The sequence below is a fragment of the Anthonomus grandis genome, chromosome 4 (assembly GCF_022605725.1).
Source record: "Anthonomus grandis grandis chromosome 4, icAntGran1.3, whole genome shotgun sequence".
In the NCBI taxonomy this organism is placed as follows: Eukaryota; Metazoa; Arthropoda; class Insecta; order Coleoptera; family Curculionidae; genus Anthonomus; species Anthonomus grandis.
In genome coordinates, this window is record NC_065549.1 from 8,081,534 (window position 1) to 8,099,642 (window position 18,109).

At 26.6% G+C, this 18,109-nt stretch overlaps 1 protein-coding gene across 2 annotated transcripts in view; it reads right to left on the reverse strand.

Moving 5' to 3' along the window:
• The window catches only part of LOC126735310 (zinc finger and SCAN domain-containing protein 10), a 129,489-nt gene that overhangs the window by 77,795 nt on the left and 33,585 nt on the right, over positions 1 to 18,109 (reverse strand). For both annotated transcript variants that reach the window (XM_050439259.1, XM_050439258.1), the window contains exon 2: positions 636 to 675. The gene's annotated coding sequence lies outside the window, so the exon portion shown is untranslated. The remainder of the gene's footprint in view (positions 1 to 635; positions 676 to 18,109) is intronic.

Genomic DNA, 18,109 nt, shown 5'->3' on the forward strand with positions numbered 1-18,109 from the left:
GAACTTACATTGGTGTTTCAAATAAAAATCTTTGCAATAAAATAATGGAATAAGTTCTGCTATTAATAACAACGATCAAAAGTTGCATAACTTAAATGGTCATGATTCACCTTTAATTATAATATATATATTTTTTTGTTTTATAGGTTGAAAAGCTCAAGAACTAAAGGGGTCATAATGATAAAGCCAGTATATATAAAGTGCTAATTATCAACACTAAAATTCCTTAATAAAAAAAAACAGTAAAAATCACTTCAGGCGTTCAACTAAGTTGCCAAACAGTTCATATAATAATCCTCGATATCCTTATTATACATCTGTATTATGAGTCTGGTAGACTTAAATCGGTTGATCTCGGAGGACATGTTGACATACAATTTTTTTTATTACTTTATACGAAATTTCGGCACGTATCGGGTGACATACGGAGAATTAAATATGACATTTCCAAATTTTATAGCGTAATTTTTTAAAATTTTATGGTCGTTTATCTAACGAGGGTCTTGTGGCTTGGGTCGTAGGAAGAAGCATTTTATTATGGGCTATAAAACTTGTGACACTTAATGTCTTTTTTTTTTAATTAGAGTGAGAATTTGTGAATATTTTAATTTATGTATAAATAATCCATAAGTTACCTTATTAATATTGTTGTGAAGTCCTACTCGGCAAGGAAATCTGCAAAAAAAAGCGAATTATTAGAAGATTTTATGGCTTAATAAATTAGGTGATATTAAAAATATATATATATAAATAATTACTCGTATAAAAATATGTAAATAAGTATAATTTTTAATTTAAGGTTGAAAGCCGACTTTGTGTGATAATCGGTTATTAACGGTAGTCAAAAATTCATGATTTATAAGGATTTTATCTCCGATGAGTTTTATTTATTATAACATTAGTTAACTCACCTCAATGACCTCAGCGGTGGGAAAAAACGAAACTATTATGACATAGAATTATAAAAAGAAATAAATAATAATGTGAGTCAGATCGGATCAGGTGGAAAAATGTTAGTGGAAAGATAAGCTTATTAAAATCTGTAATTAAATAAAATTATAGTATATCGGTTGGCTGGTTTTTTTTTATGTTTAAGCATTTTTCCTATTTGAAATAATTGCTTGACTTCAAATAGTAAAAAATTACTTGCTAAAAATAAGAAATCAGAAGTGACTAATTGATCAAAAGAAGTTAAAGAAATACTTAAAGTGCCTGGAAGAAATAAAAAATCATTTAACTTTGAATTGTCTGAAGCTGAAATTAATTTAAAAAAAATTAATTACTTTGTTTTAAATAAGGATTTAAAATAAGTAACATCCTTTCTATTAAAGTTATGCATCAATAGTTACACAGTAATAAATGCTACTATTAAAAGAATGATTTTTTCAGTTAATATTAATTAGTTTTTATCATAATTTTACTTTGCATCATAATTTTTATTATGTATTCTTTGGATAGAAATTAGTAATTGGTTAAGTCATTAATTGGTTCCACTACGTTTTGGACTGAGGCAAAAAGACCGTTGAATATTATAAGCATTGTTTCTAGTTCACTACCCTTTGTATGACGGTAGAGTATATTATTTATGGACAAAAGGTTTTTACTTTTTTCGCCCTGAGGATGGTCTAATATATTGCCAAACGTAGGCAGTATTAAAATCTAAAACCTTAGTTTTATTTAACTCCATATCCATCTCACTTAGCAAGAAGCATAAAACATTTTTGAGACACAAAAAAAAAACAATAATAAAACTTATTTTTAATTATTAATTTTATTTAATTTAAAAAATAGGAAGAATTCTAAAATTTCAAATCGATTATATGAGATATTTAAAAACAAACTAAAAATTAAAATAATTTGTGTTTAGTAAACTACGGTTTTAACAAAAAATTTGAAACAATGGTATCATATCCATTTAAATTATGCATTTTTTGCATAATAATATTAGTGGTTTTTTAGCAATTTTGTGCCACAAAGGTAATATAAAATTAATAGCTCTTAATAATTGGTAAAATACTAATATATTATATTTCATATAAAAGTTATCAATTTACTAATATGATAATATTAGATAATAATAAAATGCGAGAAGCGATTTGTATAACGTGTATATGTTTTTCTACTAGCAAAGTGCTTTCGGCTAACGTCATCAGTGCTACCTAAAAGATCTAAAGAATATAACTTTAAAACTTCAAACACTAGAATTATCACATTTATAACTCAAAATAAATAATAAAAAACAAAAGTAACAAAAAACTCTCTTCCTAAAGGGGTCAAAACATAAAATATCATGACTTAACAAATGTAGACAAACGTACGTCATAATTTAAAAATTAACAACACAGCACTTCAATAAGTTAAATCAAAAAATTAATAACAAAGAAGAATTTGTAAAATGTTGGTGGAAAAATTGATAAAAATAATTATACAGTTTATTTAATTATTAAGGTAATTGGTAAATATTTTAGTAATATATTTTATACGATATACAATTTTTTTGAGAATTGTATTTACAAAATAAAACTTATTTCTTAATATGTAATTTTTTTGTTATAAAAAAAGTGTATTAATACTTGAGAATGCAATGAAACCATGATTAATAATTTACCTTAATTAAAAATTAATACTATAATTTTCAAATGCGTTACTTAATGTACCAACTATCTTATTTTATTAAAAAAAAATAATGTGAAATATTTTTATTTAAATAAATAATTTCTAATTAGTTTTCATTCTTTCTAAAACTTTGTTAGCTTTTTAGTTAGTTTTATTTCTTAACAATAAATATGTGTTTAATTCTCTTTTTCTCATAAATTACAAATAATGAAATTTGTTTTTTTTTTAATTTAATTGTAAAAAAAAATTCCAAAAAACGATAGTTTAAATGCATACGAAATGTTTTTTGTAAATTATTTTTTTTATATTATTTTCTTTTTATTAAGAAAAATTACATTTAAAATCCTGCAAATGATGCATTCAATAAATGTTTGCTAATTCTTTAATCCAAATTTTTGATAAAATTTGGAAAGTAAATTTGGATCAAATATTGAATAATCAAAATATGAATTCAATATTAATAGTTTTTGTAGGAATCATATTATTCTTATTGACTCTTTGAAATTTTAAATCGATTATATCGATTAAAATATATTATATATAAAATTTTACATTGATTATATTAAATTGATTATATATTAATAGGCTTTCAATTATGTTTTACTACACATGTAGAAATGTTAAAACATAAGGAGTTTATACTTTCTTAACTTAAAACTTTATTACAAACATTTTAATGCCATTTTATTTATTTTCCTTGTCTTGATATAGTCGTTTCGCTAATTCGTAAACGCAGATGGTCTTATTATTAATATAAAGAAACGCCATCACATTTCTTACAAAATAATTTATTTAAAATGCCTCAAAATGGAAAATGTTTGGAAACATCATTATTTATGTAATTTTATACAAAAACTTCTAAAATTTCTAATATTTTAAGAAATAGTATAAGAAATATAACAAAGTCTTTAATGCCTTTACATCAAACCATTTTTTAATATAATGCAGTAAGCTTGATCAACTTACTACCCAATGAATTTCGCCGCTTCAATTTCGACGAATTTAAATTTAAAGAAATATCTAGTAAAAAAATAATTCAATTAATGTAGTGTTTTTCTTCTTTCGTACAGAGAACTTATTTTGTACTTGCTGCCCAATTATTTTTTTTGTATTGCATTCTTCTCTATATAAAAGTTTATCCATGTGCCTTTTCACTCAGACAGTTCATAGTACCGACTTTTATTTTGTGATAACTTTTTACTTTAGTATAGATGTATGTATAGTCGAGTATGATCATTTTGTTTCATCTGATACACACGCATTTATTATTGTGGTTTTAACTAAGTGTCTTCTTTTCCTGTATTTAAACTATTCTAAACTAAACTAAAACTCTTAAAAATGCATATTTTAAGTGGACACCAACTTATTTTCATTGACCTTATAAGACAAATAAATCATTTTACGTTCTAAAAAAACAAATAGTTTTCCGCCGCCCATGTGCTGACCTAGAACGCCCGTGACACGAGTCGGGGGTGTAGAACGAGGTTGTTACCCCCGCAACAGTTTGTTTGCCGCCGATGAGGGGTTGAAGGGAGGAGACGGTTTCGGGTCCAAACACGCGTCGGATTTGGAAGGCCAAGGTCATGACGACGTCGGGACTCATCGGTGCCACTCCTTTTCCCTTTTCCACGAGCTGCTTGCCCTGGATAATAATCCTCCAGTAGCATTTTTTCACTTAAGTGATGTATGATTTCTATGATGTAATGCTAGTAAAGGGTCGACAGTTGCAAAAAAAAATTCTTTTTTTCTTATGTTAATTTAAGTTTATCAGTTACATGCTATCAAGTTTTAAAACTTTAATGGGAAAGTTAATTTAGGAGAAACCTGCGAAGTCTCTGCTTTATAGCTTTACATACGCGTGTAACTTTCAAATTTTTTGTATTTTGTTTTTTTATTACAAAATATCTAGGCGAAAGTCATAGCTAACAGAGAAATAACCCATATGATTCCTAAAGGAAAAAGCCAAAAATTAGAATCAAATATTTTTTTGGGACTAAAAAAAATGCTTCACAAAAGTCAACTTCTTATTAAAATTTTGCTGCTTTTTCAGAAGTGCCTAAAAATCCTCCAAATGATCCCAAGAGTCAATAATTCTTTAATTTTAACTATTAGGAATTAATATATTTACTGTTCCATAGGCAATAAATAATTTTGTTTCTTACAGGCACTCCTTTACTTAAAATTCCAATTTCTCGACTCCTATTATATAAATTTTGATGTTTTTTTCAGAGGAATCTAAAAAAGCCTTTAGAGAATCCTAAAAGCTAATAGTTCGTTAATTTGGACTATTAAAAACTAATATATTTACTGTGTCAAAAGTGATAAATGATTTTGTTTCTTACAGGCACTTCTTTACATAAAATTCCAATTTCTCGACTCTTATTATAGAAATTTTGCTGTTTTTTTCAGAAGTACCTAAAAATCATCCAAAGAATCCCAAGAGCTAATAATTCCTTAATTCTGGCTATTAAGAACCGATATATTTACTGTTCCATAAATCATAAATAATTTTGTTTCTTACAGGCACTCCTGTACTTAAAATTCCAATTTCTCGACTCCTATTACAAGGATTTTACTGTTTTTTTAGAGGACACTAAAAAGGCCTTCAGAGAATCCCAAGAGTTAATAATTCCTTTATTTTGACTATTGGGAACCGATATATTTACTGTTCCTTAAGCGACAAATGATTTTGTTTCTTACGCTCCTGTATTTAAAATTCCAATTTCTCGACTCCTATTATAGGGATTTTACTGGTTTCTTCAGAGAATACTAAAAAAGCCTTTAGCGAATCCCAAGAGCTAATAATTCTTTTATTTTGACTATTGGGAGCCGATATATTTACTGTTCCATAAGTGATAAATAATATTGTTTTCTACAGGCACTCCTGTACTTAAAATTCCAGTTTCTCGACTCCTATTATAGGGAGTTTTTCTTTTTTTTAGAATATGCTATAAAAGCCTCCAAAGAATCCCAAGAGCCAATTATTCCTCAATTACTATTAAAAACCGATATATTTACTCTTCCATAAGTGATATATGATTTAATTTTTTTACAGGCACTCCTGTACTTAATTTCAATTTCTGACCTAATTCACAACGTGCTTTACTCTGATTATTACACATACACAAATTCAATTCGCATGCGATTAGATAATAGCAAGCACACATATTCAAACTCCTTTTACTCACATTCCACAAATAAATAATGAAAAATCAGTCAAAGATCTGTAAACAAATCCAAGTACCTTTATAGCTCTTAATATAATTTGATAATTGTTTTCAGAATTATTAATAATATAATCTCAGATTTTACTTTGACAAATTCTTCAAATGATATCAATAGAGTTTTATTCTTCTTCTGCATCATCTGCAAACATTAAGGCTCACTGTAAAGTATTATAATAAATTTTCTATTGTTCTATCGTTCCTAGATTTTAAAAGAGCTTTTTAAAACTATTGATAGACAATTTTGAACTATTGTTTTGAACTGTATTTGCTTATATTTAAGTTAAATTATTATTTATTATTAATATTATTTAACCATATCTATGTCAAATTCCTAACTCAGTTTTATATAAAGGCTTTATTTGGTTCAACAAACCTGGTTTTTACAATTTTACCCTTGGTTTAAGTTCTATTTATACACGTTTAATCATATTTCTATTCGTTTTTATGTTTTTTTTGCCCTAAAAATTGCGTTTATTACCTCACTTATTATCCTATTTTTATGTAACATTATTGCTAAGTAAATACCTCATTAATTCAATTACTTCAGCTTCCACCTTAAAAGAAAAATTGTGAATTGAAAAATTTCTCGCATATGTAAGTCCACTGTATTATAACGATTAAACTTAAAGTTAAGAATGTTTACAATAGAGGCAAATATAATGTCTTGTAAATTTAAAAATTTCTTATTGGCCCAATTTTATATGATACTCCCCGAATAATGGTGCATTTAAGGTGATTATCCCTAAATAAACTCTCAATTTTATATGTTAGTCTCTTTATAAGGAATGAATAAAATTTTTGTAGGTAATTTATCCTTTAACTAAGATTTTTTCCAGGCTTAATGTCTGGATACAGTTTTAAGTTAATCTTCTGGCAGATGCTTACTAATAATTTTTTTTCTACAAATGTTGCTCAACACGTGTTGCGTCACCCCATAAAGTCAACAACCTACTCGGCGGCGATAAAATAAGATCATTTATCAACCACCAAGAAGAATTAAAAAATAATTAAAAGATAAGTTATCTCTCCGCATCTAGGCGTGTCTCTCCCCCCGTAAGTCTGGTGTTGATTAAATTTCGATTATAATCGCTCTCTGTTTAACTAAACTTTGACTTATCTAAATCTTCGGGGAAATGCGCGTTCTCTGATTCATTATGCAACAACAATCTCCGACATTAGATAATCGAACTAATAAATTATCGGGACTTTAATCGGGTATCGTACGATACATTCTTTTACGGTTTTATTATTATTCGAAAGGACAAATCATTGTTTCTGCTGACAACCTAATTATAGTTTATTAGCCGATAATACCTAACATTCTATAGCGATATTACCAAACTCAATTAAGTAGATTATATTTTATTTATTGTTGCTATTAATATAATTATGTTGAAACTAATAATATTAGCTTACGGTTTACCTTTATTAAATTACCGATACACAAAAGGTGAGTTTCAGTTTTAATTTAATGATATTCTTATAAAATATGCATAACTTTAACGGATACGTGCATGCATCCTTTTTACAAATAAATCTATGAAAACACTCTTTCTCCACCCTATACATTAAGGTCTTCATAAAAAAGTTAATGAGGCACAAATCGGGTGGTCGTGGCGGCCCCAGTCTATAAACAAAGCATTACCGTATAATTGATCCGCTGGCATCGTTTAAATTAAAACAAAGTGCGTCAGCTATGACCGTCGTTTTAATAGTTAAAACGTTGTGACGTGTACCGATTTATTTAAAAGAGAGAGAAAAAAAAAACTTTGAACGAGCGTAATTAAAAATTGTTACAGTGCAAAATGTGCGCGGCGGGTTAGCGCCTACGCAACTTAGATTTGACCGACGATAAACTTTTTTTAATTATCTTGACTTTTAAATATTTATGATATATAGTGAGAGTCGAGTTTAACTGATTATCAGTTGGGTTTTTTATTATATTAATGTTTAATTTGTTATTATTGGTTTAAAAAATTATTGGTTACTGTGCAAGAAATGCATAATTTAAATGGATACCAACACAGTTTTTTTTTAATTCTTATGCAAGCAGTAAATTATTTTTAATTTTAAGTGTATTTATTAATTATTGTCAATTATTTAACCTTTTTGGTAAAGAGATTTGAAAGTTGTTACTTTTTTAACTAAAATGTTTCTGATCTTTTAGCCACTACTTAAATATTTTTTTTAATTTGATATAAATATTGATTTTAATTTCAACTTTTGTGCAAATAAATGTAAGATGTGGTTTTTTTTTCTTTAAAAAATATTAAACTAGACTTAACGCTTCGTCCTATTTCTTTTAACGCCGCAATACCTATTAAGATTAAGAAAGAATTTATGGACAAGCCATACAAGAGTAATTCCATACTTGAGGTTCGATCTTATAAACATCCAGTCTTAGAGCCCTGAGATCCAAACATTGCTTAAAAGATCTTTTTAAAAGGTATTTGACTTTTGAAGTAAAAGTAGCGTGCGTGAATATTATTTATTTTAGGTGCTTGTGCCTTATTTTGGATTATTTTTATACTTACAATTTTCATTATTTTTTATTTCCTATTTTTATTGTTGTTGCTATTTACATTTCAACATTTTATTTTAAATATATGTGTTTTACAAGATAATAATAATATTTGACATAAATCATTTAAAACCTGTTTAATCTACATAAAATATTTACAGATAATTCATTTAATAAAAGCAGAGTGCTAGAGCTGCATATCATCTTTTTCCTTTTACCTAAAATGGCTATATAACGTAGATTTATTTACCAACAAGTTGCTTATTGTGGAGTGATTGAGCCACAGAGCAATCTTTCTGTATTGTGGAGTGTTTGAGCCACTTGCAGAGCAATTATTTTATTTATTGCTATTGTGGAGTGCTAGAGCCACTTAGCACTGTATTATGGAGTGTTTCAGCCACTTACAGATTTGTATGTTGCAAACTACGTTTTCCTGTAGTATTTATAGTATTTATACCTTTCCAAATATCCTATTTTACTATCTGTTTAAGCAGTTAATAGCACATTTATATTCCGCTAGTGGGTGACATACACAATGCGTATTAATATTCCAAATATAATAAATAGCTGTTAAATAATAATTTAACTAGTTACAAATGTTTAAATCTTTTAATAATCAAAATATCTAAATACTAAATAAAATACCATAATTAGAAAATTGGTTGCTCAACACATTTATTTTTTCCAGGTACGTACATTATGTCATCTTACACTTGACTTATACTTTACACTTGAAGTATCGTTGTTTTTAAATATATAATGTAAGTAATTATCACTAAGATTAGTATTTGATTTATTTGATTAATATTGTTTTTATACTAAAAATTGGTAAACGCCCAATATATTAAAATTAAAATATTTATTTACCGCCACCGGATTTGAATTTAACATTTTTGGCCTGACAAAAATTACATTAATTAGGTGGTATCGTATGCAATACCCGTTTTTTAATTTTCAGTAAAAAAAGCAATCTATGTCTTTTTATTTAAGTTTTTTAAATTTTTTTCTTAACTTTCTAGCAAAATACTTTGCATTTTTCGAATGGCTGATATGGATAATTTTAAATATTTAATAAAATAATTTTTATTTTTAAATTCATTCTTACGCTCTTTAATTAAAATATTAGACTTTTTTAATGTTATTTGTAATAAACATAAATTATTTATACACTAATTAACAGTTGGATTTTTTATTAGTGTTTAATTTGTTAATATTGGCTTAACAAAGAAAAATAACTCTTGCGCAAAAACGCATAACTTAAATGGATACCATACCACTTTTTAAATTTCTTATAGGTTGTAGTTAAGTATTAATTATAGTAAAGTTTAATTTTGTTTTTACTTTGTATTTTTTTTATTAAATTAATAATATTCAAATTTTTAAAATAATTTTTTTTCTTTACTTCGAAGAAGCCAAAAATGCATTGTTGCATTACATTATAATTATTAATTAAATGTAATGCTATTATTAAATTAAATTAAAGTTAAAAATTGCACATCAATTTTATATTAATTTAACTCCAAAATTCCCCTGTGTCAACTTATTATGGTGAAAATGCAGAATCAGTTGATGTCCATTAAAATTATGCAATAAAAAATCATTAAAAAAATACCGTAAGCAACTTGCAAATTTTGCGTTTACTTTTATTCCAATATGTCATAGAAACATGAGATTTTAGATAGATTTAAAAATAATTTTTTATTAATCTTTAATTTGTTATTATTGGTTTAACAAAAAAAAATTATTGCGCAAAAAACGCATAACTTAAATGGATACCATACCAGTTTTTAAATTTCTTATAGGATGTAGTTAAGTAATAATTATTGCAAAGTTTAATTTTGTTTTTACTTTGTTTTTTTTATTAAATTAATAATATTCAAATTTTTAAAATAATTTGTTTACTTTACTTCGAAAGAAGCCAAAAATGCATTACATTATAATTATTAAAAAAAAGTGATGTTGGAATGAAATTAAAATTAAAAATTGCATGTCAATTTTATATTAATTTAAATCCAAAATTCCCTGGTGTCAAAACTTATTATGGTGAAAATGCATAATTAAAAAAGTACTATTTTTTTAGATTGTTTTAATTATCAATCCTATAATATTTAAAAAAAATATTTATTTGCATAACTTTAATGTTTATCGCATAACATAAAAATATTTTAGAATTATTAAGAAAAAAGAATCAGTTGTTGTCCATTAAAGTTATGCAATAAAAATCATTAAGAAATACTATAGGCAACTTGCAAATTTTAAGTTTAGTTTTATTGCAAAATCTCATGGAATCTGATGCAATAGTTAATTTTAAAATTAAAAAAAAAACTAATACCTTCATAAGTTATGCATTTTAGAGTTCGGATAAAGTGCAGCTCTTAATAGATTATTTGGAAATTAAAATAAAAAAAGCAGTTGCTCTAAATGTAAAATAGATGGGTTAGTTTAGAAGGAAAATGAAGAAAGAAAATAATTTTTCAAACAAATTTCACCAAAAAAATTATTCGTTTTAGTTAAATTTCTTACATAAAAATATTTTTCAAATTAAATTTTTACCTAAAAAAATAATCCGGTATTTTTATTAAAAATTTAGTACAAGGAATTGCTACACAGTTAACCAATGCATTATTTATAGAAATCTAAACGTTATTTTTCTTAAAATCAAGAAAATAAAATAAAATAGGATTAGCTTAGAAAAAAATTAATTTACACAAATGATTTCGTATCCTTTTAAATTAAGCATTTTGGGAATGTTATTAAAACAAAATGAAAAAAGAAAAATAAATATTTTATAAATTATTTATATATAACTGATAAAAGAAAATAAGTTTAAATTCAAATTATGTATTCTCGCAAAGAGTAATTTTTCAAGAGAAAAAAATAATAAAAATATAAATTAATTAAAAATTAATTTAACTTTTAATATTTTACGTAATTTGCTTCAATTAGAAAACGGTAACTGGTACCCGTTTAGGTAATGCATTTTATCATTATATTATTCTTAATTTAGCAAAAGCTACGTAGATCCGATAAATAAAAAATGTAAAACATAATATGGATAAATTGTTAATCGTGCTTCTATTGCATTCCTAAATATAATTTAATCGTATTGTTTATGTTGCATATAAGGTATTATATTTTTTTAAATGATTCTAAGAAAAAAAATCAGCTGATATCCATTAAATTTCTGCAATCAAAAAAAATCGTAGGCTTGTTATTAGAAACGAATTAAAAATAGAAAAGTAGCACCCACTTAAATTATGTATTATTAACACAATAACAAATAAATATTTTTTAACTATTTTATTATTTATTATAATTTTTTTTTGGAAACAAGCACTCGATAAAAAAATGTTAAAATAAGGAAATTTTGGAGTTAAGAGAAACTGAAATTAATTTGCAATTTTTGCAAATTTCTTGAAATATAAAGGCATCATTACACCACCTAAAAAATTAAATTGCAGTTCTACAAACAAAAATTTAATGCAGCAGTCAGCGAAATAACCATACACAAAAGATACATAATTAGAATAAACTTATAATAAGAGGAATTCCAGAAATTAAAATACGTGAAGTAAGAATAGTCATTTTTTTAACAAAACTTGAACATTACTCTATCTATAAACGAAATTAGTTTAAACAAGTTCAGGTCGGTAAAAACACTGAAAATCGATTTTCTAATAAAGGTAATTACGTTGAACCAAAGTTGTTATCTGTGAACAATGCTCAGAACTCAAAAATTGCTCAGAATTTTTTTTTTATTTTATTTATTAACAAAAAGGTTAAAGTTGTTTGCGATTTATTTACATAATAAAAAAATACGATCCTGTGTTACTTAAGCTACACGATACTAAGTGGTTGAATATGCAGAATAGACGTAAAATGCAATCAATGGTACTTGTTCCTAATATTATTTTTATTACCAATCCACCATACTTGACAATTATTCTGTTTTTCTTTTTATTTGAAATATATAATGTGATTTAATATTATTAGTATAGTTTTATATTTCACATATTTACTTGCTTGGGCTATTGTATTGATTTTGTTGTAAAAAAAAGTATTATTATTAATACTACTACTTTCATTCCAGAAACTCTCTTTCTTTAGATAGTTAAATTGCAATGCCACAGTTTATTATAAAATTAAAAAGAAAATCTAACATCCATTTAGGTTATGCTTTTTTTAAACAATAGTAAAGAGCAATTTTTAGATGCGAAATAGGTAATAAAATCTGTGTAAATCTTCAAGTAATAAATCAAACACTACACAAACTTCTCAACTATTTAAAGATTTAAAAAAAAAAAAATTCCTCGGCCACCCACACAGGTGCGTGGTGTCGCATCCATTAACATCACAAACAAAAGACAAGTGAGTTCGGCGTTTCGTTTTACGGTATGTTTGATTAGGTGTTGTGCCTCCAAGGCCTTAAAAATTTAAATGATAATATAACTGTACATCTTAAGATTCTCTTATTTGGTATGTAGACTTATTAAAATGGTTTACCTACATTAAGTAATTTAACATAGTTAATAACCCTAACCTCCTAACGACCTAAGGCCCATTAACCCCACACTCTGGCAAACTAATGTACGTGTCATCAAATCCAGTAAATTTTAACTAACCCAAGGCGCCCTGTCGCCCCTCCCGACGTTCTTTCACCGTCATTTAACCGACTCACTGGGACGTTTGTACTAACAAATTCACGTGTAAATTACGTTGTATAAATGGGCCTTTTTCCAGACGTCCCATACGTCAAAACAGTCCATTAATCGGTCACAATTACGTTGTTTTACCCGTATTCTCTTAATTTATCTGTCGTTGTTGCGAAAATATAGCGTGGTCCGCAGCTGATGTATCATTTTTCAAAGAGCGTCCGGCTATTTGCGGAACTCTCGTGGATTTAAATCGGGATTGTCTGCAGACCGTCAGTCGCCCAGTCTTTTATGCCAAGTTTTGTTAAGGGAGTTTTTTATTCGCTTTGGTGGCTTAAAAAGAAAGAAATTTTATCCATTTTTGATTTAGTGTTGATCAAATTTGTGAAAATTGCATATTTTTCTCCTTTTTATATAACTTTTCGTTTAATTCCTAAAAATCAAAACTTTAATAAATCGACCTCAATTTCATCAAGAGTCCTTACATCTATTTGCAAAAGTAATAAATAAATGGCAGTCATATCCATGTATGTTATGCATTATTAATGGTTTAATACATCTTAACTGTCAGGAAGATTCTCTTCTTTCTTCCAGGCAGTTGAGAAGATGAAGAAAATAGATTATATTATATATAGATATAGATATAACAAAGTAGTTGTACTGTAATTTTCAAAGCGATACGTTATGCTTTCGAGAAATAAAATAGGGTTTTCTTACGTTTTACTTGAAAACCTTAAGGTTATGTGAGAAAAGTAAAGATACAAAAACTATAGATTTTTTTATCAACTATAATATTCTTAAATAAGCATTTTTTCTCAGGCAATTATTTTCTGTAAAAAAACCGTTTTTCATTATCCTTATCTTTACCCCCCCACCCACCCCACACAACTTACCAGTAAGAATTTTTTTTTGAAAAGGCATAAATTTCCAAAATAATACGCATGAATACCAGCTGGTTTCGTCATTAACATCTAATGTAATAACACAGCTGTTTATTTAAATTTTATATAATTACCTATACGTATATTAATAAATATTGAATGTAAAAACATTGCTATTAGATTGGATATTATGGACAAAAAACAGGGATTTTTCAAAAAAAATTCTAACTGGGCAAATGTTCGGGGTGGGTGGGGGGGGTAAGGGTTGTGTTTATGAAAAACAATGTTTTTCCAGAAAATAATATTTTCAACATTTAATTTAATAACACTGTTTATTTAAATTTGATATAATTTGATAAATAAATATTCACTATAAACACCGCGTTATTAGATTGGATAATATAGACAAAAAACAGTGATTTTTCAGAAAAATTTCATGAAATATTTGAAGTCTGGTAATGGAGTTTAAAAACAATCCCGTGTAAATTTTTTTAAAAGCCAAAATTTTCTCCCTTTTGTAAATAGAATCGTATATTATGTACGTATATTCTACAGTTTAATAAATATACCTTGACCATAGCCAACGGTTGATAAATATACCAAAACCAAAAATTTACCAAAAAATCAATAAATAAATATATATTTAACGATAATAATATATGATGTATTGCTTGGACATTTAAAATATATTTTAGGCATTGGTAACCGATAAAGTTATGCATTACATATTGGAAAAATTAAATAAATTGATGGTTTTTTAATGCATAAGAAAAGTTATATTGAAGATATGCATTTCGATATTTTAACAAAAAAAACTTTGATATGATTTTCTGTAATTCTATCAAAAATCTGGCAAGGTAATCAAGTGGCAATTATATACAATAAAATATGCATCGTAAAACAATACATCCTACCCAAATACACCCAAACAGAACTTTGACGTAGTGCAAAAACTCCCAACTTAAGATCTTGTTAAACAGCAATAAGCCTCATTGTTTGGACCGTATTTTTATCCGAAAGCGGATCGACTACCTTTAGGTATAATTAGAGTCGTGTACCAGGTGGTCTTGTCGGGCATATTCCGTTTTTATAAGCAATTTAATAAGAATTATTCAAATATCACTATAAAAAAGCACCACCGTCGTTACACAATGTAATTGCTTATAAAATGGTTCGGTATCACGCTACACTAACAACAACAATGCGCTGATGTCTACAATATAAATAAAGCCATTAAGTGTAAATTAAATTCAATATAAAACAAATTCACCATTAATTTCATAAGCAGCGCTGATTGATAGTGGCCGAGTGCATTTTCTTAATTATTGGCGGTTTAAATAAATTATTTAATAGTACGTTATTATTTCGCCAGATAATTAAGGATTTATTGGATATTAACCTGAGCTGCGTAACGTTTCTTCGGTTTAATTATATAGATTGAGAATATATGGGCAACAGATGATGGTTATTATGTAAAGAGGTTTACCCATGCTAGAAGAATATATTATTTAAGAGATTTTAGCGAAATTATAATGCATAATTTAATTGGATACGATTTTCATTTTTCTGTTTATAATTTGAAATTTTAATTTTCTTGACTCATTTCTTTAAGTAATGCATAACTTAAGTGGCCACGATTGACAAACATCCTTCCTATTAAACTGATTGAACTAAATAAATTAATAAATTTAAGCATTTTATTTTCTCCCTAGAGTTTCTAATTTCAAGAGCCTATTTTTAATTGTTAAGGAAAATTTGTCGCAATGGTTTTATTCTGGTTCTGTTTTAAGATTGAAATTGCCAGCCTTTTTAGTTTTCTAATTTGAGGCTTTAAAAGTTAATTTTTTTATTTTTAGAATATTTTCGAGAAAAAACGCCAAAATCCTTGATCAATTATTTTATGCACAGAAGCTGCTTTCTAATTCTTCAAGTTTCGTTTTTTTTTATAACTACAATAAATATCCACTAAAAATCCACTACGTTCTAATATCCAAATTCCTATGAGCATGTTGTTGATTTCTTTAAGACAATTTTTTAATGTTGACCAATCCGACACGCCTTATATTTTACAAAATTAATTTATGATATTTTAATTTTTTGTTTTAATATTCTAGATTTATCCAGTCACATGGACGAAAAAAAGATTTTAGCAAAGGAACAATAGTAGCAGCAGTAGTGATAGTCTTAAGCTTAATATATTTTTTTCTTACAATCTAGAAGCATACTTGCCTGAATCATCATGAACTCATAAACTAGATGAACTTTAGTAGAATATTTTTTTTTATTTAAAAGTTCTAAATTTTCTAAAAAAATGGTCTATAATACTACCTATAAGCCCTAAATTTTGTATCTGTAGGTCTCGTCAGTCAAAAGTCATTTAGGTCCAAGCATCAAACTGAAGCAAAGTTTAATTAAAGACTCTTATTTGTTTATTTTTTAATTAAAAAGTACTTAAGCTAGGAGGTTAATATTTTCTGAAGAAATGGTCCATAGTACTGCCTATAGGTTTTAAAAGTTTCGTATCTGTAGGTCTTGTCAGCCAAAAGTTATTTAGATCCAAGCATCAAACTGACGCACAATTTAATTGAACATGACTGTCATTTGCTTATTTTCTAACTAAAAAGTATATTGGTTAAACAGTTCACATTTTTTGATGAAAAAATATGTATCAATTACATTGTTTTAATCAATCGCCCTTTTCAATGAAAATCGTCGTCAAGCAATGAACCCTTATCAATAACTGCTTCAAGTTTTTTCAGGATCTTTCCAGAACCTTTCGGATGCCAGTCATGAATTTGGTAATCACTCCTAAAAGTAGCGACGTTTTAAATGGTGATGGTTCTTGTTTTAAGTTGCCCCAGAATGAAAATGTAAGGAAGAGTTTAAAAGGAAATACGAGCTAGTAAAACACACTCAATATAGTTTTCATCCTTGTATTCAATGACTTTAATATTATTAAAGTTCATAGATTTTTTTGTCAACAATAACATCCTTGGGGGCAAAATGTCTTACTCTGTTTGTATTATCTAATAAATAAAAGACAAAATAATATTTGCAAATCCAATAATATTCTAAAGTCAAATTACAAATTCATCTATTCTAGACCATTTTGTTTAAAATTTATATCACTTTCTGATTCGGTATCAGTTTCATCTACATTAATAATAAACTGATACACAACAATATCTACTGATGGTTCTTTTGAAATCTGTTTTTGTTCTTCTAAAGAAAGATCAAGAGTAGCTAGATCCGGTTAGTGGCAGGGCCAGTGCTTATTGGGAAAGAAGATGGTAGTATATTTGCTAGGAAGCACCAATTGTTTTTTTATTATGTAAACCGGTCTTCTTCAAAAAGTATGTAGGGAAGTTATGCATCTATTGCTGAAAATTTCAAGAGGTTTGAGGGTTTTAATGTTGAGAGGTGATCGTCAAGGTGAGTATACAGGCTCACTTTAAATAGTTTTTCCTCATAAGAATATGGAAAATTTTACTATCCTTATTCAAAAATTAAACATATCATATCGAATATTTAGTCGTAAACCTCAAAATAAAGAAGTTATTGAGGATTTTTGAAAAATTGGAATATCTTTAGATGAAAAACTTGATTTTTTTTAATAAATGGATTAATCGCTTAAAAAGCTTCAAAAAAGTCTTATAAAAGAATATTTAAAAATATACCAGAAAAAACTTATACCCAATATAACCTAAAAAAGTCTTACGGAAAAAATCGTAAGGGATCATATGGGAAAATGCTCATAATTTTTGTTTTTATTTTTTTTCTGAGAAACCATTAGTTGTAGAAAAAAATTGTTAAAATAAAGTGTGTTCAGAATTTTTAGGCGCATTTAATGCAATAGAAAAATTGTTTTTAAATCCCATAGTTTTTTAGGGAACTGGGAATGACTTCTTAGGAGTTTTTCTCATTTTCTTAAAAAACTATTGAGAATGTGGAAAATTATCTTTTAGCATTGTATTTCTAATCAAAAATAGAACAAATTATAAAAAATATCATTTAATTGTCAATCAAAAAGTAAAAGAGTTCTGTAGGATTTTTTGAAAAATTGGAAAATTTTGAGGTGAAAAATTTGAAAAAAAATTTTTTGAGAAAATTCATTGTTTTTTCCATAAATTTATAAACTGCCCAAAAAACTTAAAAGAAAGTCTTCTTCAAGAAATCGTAATCGTAATCGTAATAAGTACCCCATGAAAAAAT